Genomic DNA, 9,594 nt, shown 5'->3' on the forward strand with positions numbered 1-9,594 from the left:
AAGCCCTTCTCAAGTCATGTGAGATAGCCCATTCTCCTACAAGGCTAATGTGGCATGTCAAGTTCATCGAGGTGACATATGATAGAGCTTGGATTGATCAATAAACTCAAAAGCTGCATAAAAAACTGAGCAGAGTTGAAGCTGATGACTTCAGGGTGCCCCCCAACAGAAGCTCTGGCCTGGAGCCCAACCTCGGTAGTGAGAGCCCTGACTTTTCTAGTGTGGCTGTTTACGATCATGAAACATAGGGAAAGGGTTATTTCTTTGCCACTTTGCCCAGCGGTATGTACATATCGCTCTGCTAAGCCAGTTCAGTAAGAGCAGGAATTGCAATGTCTTATACTCTTGTTTTTATTTTACATACAGAGTAAACAAAGATGCATTATAAGCTAAACGGTCTCTATCTACAGCCCATGAAAAAAAAAAAGCTGACCTTGTTATATTCCTGGGTGGGTGCAGGATTGTCCCGTCAGAGGCCCGAGGGCTGAACGATGGAGCTTGTCAAAGAGAAGCCCCATGTAATGAATCATCTTATCACAGGTGCACACCACACATATTAAAGGAGGGTTGTGTGAACACTGTGCCCTCTATAGTAACCTTTCAATGTCTGCTTTAACCCTTGTTCCAATCCCTTTTCATCAAAGGATCATCCGTCAGAGGCCCGAGGGCTGAACGATGGAGCTTGTCAAAGAGAAGCCCCATGTAATGAATCATCTTATCACAGGTGCACACCACACATATTAAAGGAGGGTTGTGTGAACACTGTGCCCTCTATAGTAACCTTTCAATGTCTGCTTTAACCCTTGTTCCAATCCCTTTTCATCAAAGGATCATTTTATGCAGCCAGCTCTAAATGGAGGCTCTCAAAAGCCTATTAAGATTTCTAGAGGGCTGGGGTATTGGGGTAGAGGAAAAAGTTGGTTTTAATATCTGTAACTCAAGCGACCATCAGGCCTGTACTGGAAGCAGCTTCCTAGAGCTGTGTCCAGAACAGAATAGCCTCCATGGTCCTGGAGATGTAAATTTTAAGATCTGAAGATAGATACCATATCTAACCACAGATGGGTATTTCCCTGATTTTTCTGTTCCAGAATCCAAGTAAAATGTGCTACTGTGTATCACTGTATAAGCATTTTTGAAGGAGAAAAAAACTTTATGGTTTGGATGAGATTATTAGGTACTTATTCTTCAAATGATTCAGTGGCTGGTCATTAGCCAGGGACAACTTCTGAGGTACCAGAGTCCCCACCTTTGTCATCCTAATCCCTGGCATATCCAGCCCACAGGAGCCCCAAGTAGAAGAATGACTGAATTGTGCATACATTGAGTCAGAGTTCATTTTAATATTTTTTATTTTAAAAATCATGTTAGGATGCTTTATTTGTATTTATATTACATACATATCCAAAAGTGATCCAGGCAGTAGTACACACCTATGATCCCAGCCCTTAGGAGACAGAGGCATGCAGATCTCTGTGTGTTGGAGGCCAGTCTGGTCTACATAGTACGTTCCAGGCCAGTCAAAACTACACAGTGAGACCCTGTCTGGAAAAAAAAAAAAAATCACAAGTATACTAAAGTAAATACCACTGCCAAAAAAAGGTCAAAAGTCATTTGATACGTGTGTTCCTTTGTCTTGTGCTAACGTGATTTAAAAAGGTCACATGTTGCGGCCACAATGCTTACAGTGCAGGCCCCAGGGACCCATACTATCTCATGGTTCCTGGACCAGCCTCCTCACTGGGCCTGTATCTTGCTTCAGGTTCTTGGCCTTCAGGTCTCAACAGCAAAAACGCCCATGCTCTGAAACTTGCTGTTTTGTTTCCCTGCCTTGGAATCTCTGTTTTCCATGACCTGGATCCCAGCAAATAGAGAGATGGCACATCTTGATGTGTTGAAGAATGTTTTGGTTTTTTCTTTTCTTCTTCTTCTTCTTATTCTCCCCATCCTAGCCTCTAGCTATGAACAAATATAGAGGAAATTCCCAGCCATTTTCATACTTTTCTAACTTTGCTGACTCATAACCATTAATTCAAAGGCCAGGCACTAGTCACTGGAGTTATTAATTTAACAGATACAACAATCTAAAGTCACAAAGCATTTGTGTCATCCAGAGATATTAAAGTGCTTTAAAATTACATCACACTCTGCTTTGCCTGAGACAAGAAGGTAGCAAGCAAGCTTCCTGGTAAATTCATAGTCAGAAAACTGACATTGGCTGTGGTATTGCTGAGAATATTCTAGTTCTCTTATAGGATAACAGTCTTGAGCAAGTAGAAATGGACTGGGCAAAGTGAGGGATCTGACTCCCAAGTATAGTCTGAACAAATTCCTTGAACCCTCTGAGTCTCAGTTTTCCTACCTTAAAAATCCAGGTCAGCTGGGGTTACGGGGAGACCCTGACTCAAAAAGACCAAAAAAAAAAGAATAATAATAAGCTCTAAGCCCTGGGGCTAGGAAGATGACTCATTAGTAAAGTGCTTGCCATGCAAACATAAGGACCTGAGCTTGATCTCCAGCACCCAAGTAAAAAGCTGGTCATGGTAGCATGCCCTTATAATCCCAGAACTAACAGGAGGATCCTGGGGCTTGCTGGCCAGCCAGCCTAGCCTAACAGTGAAACTGGGGTCTTAGTGAGAGACCTAAGGAATGGCACCCAAGGTTGGCCTGTGGCCTCCACAGACACACACACACACACACACACACAGGTGCGCGCGCACACACACACACACACACACACACACACACACACACACTCACACTAGCAAAGCTCCTAGGTTGTGAAGTTTAAATGAGAGCATGTCTTTAAAATGCCTCCTAGGATGCTCAAGTACCTAAGTAAGAATTCAATAAACAATTACCATAATTATCTCGCCACCATCACCACTGTCCGCAGTTTTCTTTGGATATGCAGCAAGAGGGAGGAGAGTGCACAGGCAGATGGAAAGGGTTCTAGATCAGGACTACCATTCACTACCCATGAGACCTTGGCTGGTTTCTTTATCCTTTTCATGCCATGATCTCTGATCTGAAAATTTTGGACAATAATGACATCAGCTCTTTGGATTGCAGTGCTTAGAATGGGGTCCATCACATAGTCATCTCCTGGAGTTGTCAGTCAGTAAACGCTGTTAATCAAGATGAGGGCTTTGAGAGTGTTTGAATCTTAGTGCACATCAACCTGAGCACTTTGCTAGACAGTGGGGGTGAGCGTGCACATGCGTGCTCCTAACAGCATGTTGAGGAACTGATAAGTTGAGTTAGCATCAATTCATTCAGCTATGGAACACAATATCTCCTTGTTGGCATTATTAAAGTGAAAGCAAATGAAATTTTATTTTATCCCAGGGTTAAGGAAAGCATTTTACATTTTAACTGAAGCTCAGGACTGTTTCCTGATGAAATCAAGTCCTCCACTCCTGTGAAGTTCTCTTAGGTGGTAGCAGGTAAACTCAAATATCTCCGCATTTGTTCCTTTAAAAGCCAACCAAGTAAAACACAACAGCAACTAGACAAAATTACTCTCTTTAACATGAATGTCCTTCTACCTCAGCTTCCCAAGTGCTGAATTTACAGGTGTATGCCATATAATCTCAGCACTTGGGAACATTTTACCCATGAGTTTTTTAATAAAAAGACTTACCCACACCAGTTCACGGGTTTTTCGGCAAGGAACAAGCTCTTATACAGCTAAGGACAGCTGAGCAGAGCTGGTTTGATGAGGCGCCAGTTACTGTGGTGGTATGGGATAAAGGCTGCCTCCTAAATGATCAGGAAGGGAGGGCTATGTGCATGGAGAGTGACTGTCCTGAGTGAACCATTGTGGTGGCCACTCCATTCCAGACCCCAGGATGGGCAGGGAGGTACACCAGACAGGAAGCAGTCCCACAGCATTGCTCTCTGATGGGCTACAGCAAAAGAAACATGGAGCTGTAACAAAGTGGTCCTCTGAATTACAATAATGAGCCAAATAACATCTCCAAGAGCAGTCAAGAGGCTCAGACTTGAGCTTTTACTAAAACACACAATGTTGCCATGTATTAACTATGTGGCCTTGTGTTGGTTATGTATCTTCTGGGCCTGTTTTCTCAACAGTAAGAGAAATGAAAAGACGCCTCACATGCATTTGCTGTGGAGTTAAAATATGATAATAGGAAAACTGCTTAGAACAGTTATATCTGAGGCACCTAATAAATTACAGCTATTCATTTTAGGATGAAAAACCAGTGATTGACCCTGACACAAGTTATGGAAGTGATATTAGCATGTAATTTAAATGAAGAGATGAGAATCGTTAGGAGCAACTCATGGTTAGATGACCTGAAACAAAGTTATAATAAATACTAATCTCAACCACAGGACTGATAGATAATTAACTCAACAAGTATCAGTTAAGCATCTACTGTAGATATCATTAGGTCTGCTTCAAGAACTAACAAAGCCATAACTGCACATATTAGTAAAACAGTTTTCAAATGCCATAGAAAAGAAAGCAAAAGTGTCTGTTCCTGATGGTGAAGAAAGCCCACAAGATACGTTCCACCCAGCAAGCCAGGGATCTGATATCTGGGGAGCCCCACATATCCTCCTTTGTTTCATTTCTAATAGTGAAGCACATGAAATGTATATGAAAATAACTTTTTCAAAATAATGCAAACACATTTCTTTACATTTTCCATACCAGCCTCAGTACCTTTGCTTACTTTCAAAAGTGGCCAAACACTACAGATGAAACTGTACCTTCACCTCCATTCCAAGCATGCTGATTATGACAAAATTCATGGTTCTGTTCTGTACAGATTTTGCGTTTTTACTGAAAAATATTAATTGAAGAAGCCTAAAATATATAAAGCAATATTATGTTTAAAGTTACAAAAGCAAGAGGACACATTTAGATGTTACACATAAAAAAGAGTTAAACATGTTTTGTTGGAAATTCAGAGTTGGTATCTATGTGTTTTCTCATAAATATTATGAGAATGGCAAAAGAACTTATTTTCCCATTTACATGTGTCCTGATAGATGTGCTTTAAGGAGGAATAATTAAATCCCATTGAATGAATTATATTTCAAATAGCATTTTTTGGGGGGGTCTTTTTGAGACAGGGTCTCCCTGTAGCCCTAGCTGTCCTGGAACTCACTATGTAGACCATGCTGGCCTTGAACTCACAGAGATCTGCCTGCCTCTGTCGCCTGAGTCCTGGAATTAAAGGCGTGCGCCACCATGCCCAGCCCTCAAATAGCATTTTCAATAGAACTTTTAAAAATCCTGTCTAGAGACTGGGAAATATATTTTTATGGGGTTAGTAACATTAAAAGAATTTTACCCTGGCTTCATCCCAGTGATAAAGATAAAATAGCAATCAGCAACCTCAATCTTTCTACTAACATACCAAATCTGCCCTCCGAGCCCAGTTAAGGCTTTATTTCCTCATTTCCGCAGTGTTTCCCTAAGTGCTTGCCTTATAACCCTTCCAAATGTTCCACAGCTGAGATCTCCGCAGGAGAGGAGCTGTACAGTCTTGGCTGGTGCTGCAGACTAGGTCCTAAGCTCCCCAGCAGCAGCGATTGTGAGTTAAGTTTGGCAGGCATGGAGGGCACCGGCTGGCCTGGAACTCCCTATATAATAGACCAGGCTGGCCTTGAACTCACAGAGATCCACCAACCTCCACCTCCTGCGCTGGGATTAAAGGCGTGGGCCACTAGGACCACCTCAAGCTGAACTTTCTTAAACTAGTTAGTTCCCCAGCCTTCATAAAGTTTCTTTCATAAAATTTACACACACTTTAGAAAAATGCTGTGCCAGCAATTCACACCACTACTCCTGTATTTTAAATGCAAAATGTTCTTTGAACTCAGAAAACACTTCCTGCAGGCAAGAAGAGGATGCTCTGCTGTGACTTCACATTGTGACACCCCCGTTTATCTGCAAACAGTTCCAAGAATTTCCAGGGACCCCTTATAACATGCAAATCACTGGCGACCTGATGTTTGGCTGCCCCAAAGCCCTCCCGATGCCTGAAGTAACACTTTACTTGGATTTTTATAACCTGCAAAGTTAGGTAGGTAGGTGGGAGGTGGGGCCAAGGGGCCAGAGGATGGAGTCCAGCCTTGTCAGGGTCTTCGCCATCCTCAGCTGTAACGGAGGTGGCACCTCTGAGCCCGGATGCACAGTGACTGCAGGCCCATGGTCTCAGGGGAAGCATAACTGTACCGCGGGGCGGCTCTGCTGCAGGTCCTGGGACTTTAACTGCACAGAGTTGTGTCAGGTATCCTTGTGTTGCTGCCCACCCAAAGGTGGCTCTCCTGCCTCTCTGGGTGCCCACCACCCTCTCATCCCCCCTCCCTATCTGAAATGGAAAGGTCTTCAGCCTCAGAGACCTGTCTTACTCAAAATCCCCTCTGGAATCTTTATTTTATGCTCTTTCCCAGAAGAATTCATCCTGTGCAAGAAGCAGGGTGAGCAGGATTATGTGGTAAAAACCTGCAGAATTCGCCTTGAAGACCCAGCAAGGCAGGGCCCTGTCTCTCCCAGCTAATCCAGGAGCTTGAGCTATCAGCTTTTTTCCTCTGGCCACTGCAACATTTGTTTGATTTTGTTTTTAGTTTTTCTGTCCACAAGCCTGTCTTATGGAAACAAAATGGTTTCTCAAGTGGGCTCTTGGAGGAACACTTGGCACATCGTTTCTCTCTGAAGAGCAGAGGGGAGGCCAATTAATTTTTGGAGCATCCTCATTAAGAGCTGTAATTCTACACTGCTAGTAAGTTACAGGACTCTACAGCTCCCTACTGACTGATTGGAGCCACCCTGCTTAACATGAAAAATAAATCAATCTTCCCTAGAGGATCCCCATTCCAATTTGTGTCCCCTGTGGAAAAGCATTCTGTCACTAAGGAATAGTCTCAAGGTTTATTTCAGCTTAGGGAGTTCTTCAGCCAAATTGGAGGAGTGCTAGATTTTAGCCAAATGTTCCTTCAGGTCAGTGACTTCTAGAAAAGAAAAATGAAAAGAGTAGCTCTCCCTAGTGCTCTCACTGTGGGGCCTTGTCATCAGTGAATCACTCCAGCTGGTCATGGTCATGGGAGGTTTGATGTCCCCAGCTGTGTAGATGGGCAAACTACTCTCTAGTAGTGCAGAGGAACGTGGCTTCTCAGAACAGCACCTTGGGTCAGTGGCAGAACTAAGATCCGAGATCACCCACTGCCCACACCCATACATCCTGTTTCACCAAGCTTCTCCCGCTCAAAGGCCTCGTTGCTTTCCTGGATGCTCCATGAACAACATGAGCAACACCAGAACCTTCATCTCTCCATCTGCAAAATGGGAACATAATCCTTGCCCTGTCTGTCTGACAGTTCTCTTGAACATATTTACACACTTGAAACCCAAACATGACAGAAACCTTACCAAAGAAATACAAGGTATTTTTTTTTCTTTCCTTCTTTTAAAATGTATTTATACTTCTTCATTTCTAATTGAATTTTTGTAATTTTCATGCTATATAATTTGATGATATTTAGATACCCTCCATCCACACTTCCCTTACTGCCCCTCTCAATCTTGTTCTCTATTATAGATATATAGGTATTATAAGTCACATATATACAAATATATAATAGACATATATAATATATATATTAAGTCCTGTAGTCTTAATTTGTGTCCCCAAATGTCCTTAAGTGTGGGTTAAGAGACTGACTCTGCCCCTCCCAGCTGCCATCATTGCCAATAGTTCCTTAGATAGGGTTAGGGTTTCTTATCTGCTTCCCCACAACTATGCTGGGATTTTTGTCTGGTTTGAATTTGCATGGGACTTATGTGTGCTGTCACCATTGCTATGAGTTCATATAAGTAACTGACCAGTGGTCTGGAAAACTGTTTCCTCGTGGTCATCCACCACTCTAGCTCTTACAATCTTTCTGCCCCCTCTTCTGCAATAATCCCTGAGCCTTCAGAGACAGAAGCTGTTTGATATAGTGTCACACTCAGAGGTAAGCACCTGCAGTCTCTAAATATAGGTCTTTTCATTCATATTTGTACCATCTTCGTTCATCAGAGGAACTCGAAAGGTGCTTTCAAGGGAGCTTCTAAGGCCGTGAGACAGACTTGAAAAGTCTATCTCTGATTTGCACTGCATCTTGCTAGAGAAAATCAACCTCAAAGTGTCAGGACCTGGTGATCAGAGGTCTCCTGCCCCCCAGCAAGACATCCTAAGCATGGGGAAAGAAATGCAGGTGTATGGGGCTGGAGAGATGGCTCAGCAGTTAAGAGCATTGGTTGTTATTGCAGAAGACCCAGGTTCAAATCCCAGCACCCACATGGTTGCTAACAACCATCCATAACTCCAGGGGATCCAACATCCTCTTCTGTCCTCCATGGGTACTGCAGGACATGGGTGCACTTACATATAGGAAGGCTTAACACTTATACACATAAAATAAATACAATTTTTAAATTTTTAAAAAAGAAATGCAAGTGTGAGCCTATGTGGATGCTCATCAGCACAGACACTTACCACGTGAATCTTTCACAGTTCAGTAGGAAACCCTACCCTAATGAGTCTTGCCACACAGCAAAATGATGCTAAAATTGATTAAGCTCCAAGCATGTTAAGATATCTCATGTTTTAAAATCTCCTAGAGACCCACTTCTCCAGTGAGGTAAGCCTTCAAAAGAAAAGCAGAACTATCTACCTCTCTATGTTCATGTATAAGAAACCATAGATTTAACCTGTACCTAAAATCATACATCTATTTTTGGAGACAGATAATATTAAAATACCACATTAGACAAACATATCAATTGCTTAGAGACACTCTAACTCACAGATGTTTAAATTAAAAGTTACAACTGAAGTATTGTAATTGAATGGGATAGTACAATTGAGGAGATATGTTATTTTAAATAGCCTTAACCAACTCTAGTTTCAGGATGACTATACACTGGGCTACTGACTTCCTTTTTAATATTTAAATTTTAGGAAAGGGATGAGAATGGAAGCTATTTCTTGGTTTTTCCAACTAGAAAATGAAAAATAAGCTTCATTTAAATTAGGTTGGGAGCAAAGAAAGAAAATGAGTTCTGAATTTTGACTTAGTTTTTTTACAACAGTATCAGCTGCATCTCTGTCATTAAGACATTATAGGACAGGGTAGAACATTAAATTGACATGTGAGAGACATTCACCCTCCAAGTAAATATCAATGCTATTTACTATGCCCCATGTCAAAAAATGTACCAAATTTTTGTTGATTCATGAGTTGGTACATAGTCTAAAGTCTTCAGAGATCATCAGCTTACACACCCAATAAGAGAGAAATGAGGACAACGGGCATCACACACCTTTAATCCCAGCCCTGGGGAGGTAGAGGCAGGTTGATCTAAATAGTGAGTTCCAGGCAGGCTAGGGAGACCCTGTCAAAAAAAAAGAAAAAGAAAGGAAGGAAGGAAGGAAGGAAGGAAGGAAGGAAGGAAGACTGTAAAAGATGTTAAAAGGATATGGGAATGGAGATATTTTCCAAAATACACAGGAAAAATGAGAAAGCCTAAGCAACTGATGAAGGTCCGTGTAAGTTTGTTATGTCAAGCCAATG

Source organism: Nannospalax galili, unplaced genomic scaffold, assembly GCF_000622305.1.
Source record: "Nannospalax galili isolate Female #2095 unplaced genomic scaffold, S.galili_v1.0 scaffold1833, whole genome shotgun sequence".
In the NCBI taxonomy this organism is placed as follows: Eukaryota; Metazoa; Chordata; class Mammalia; order Rodentia; family Spalacidae; genus Nannospalax; species Nannospalax galili.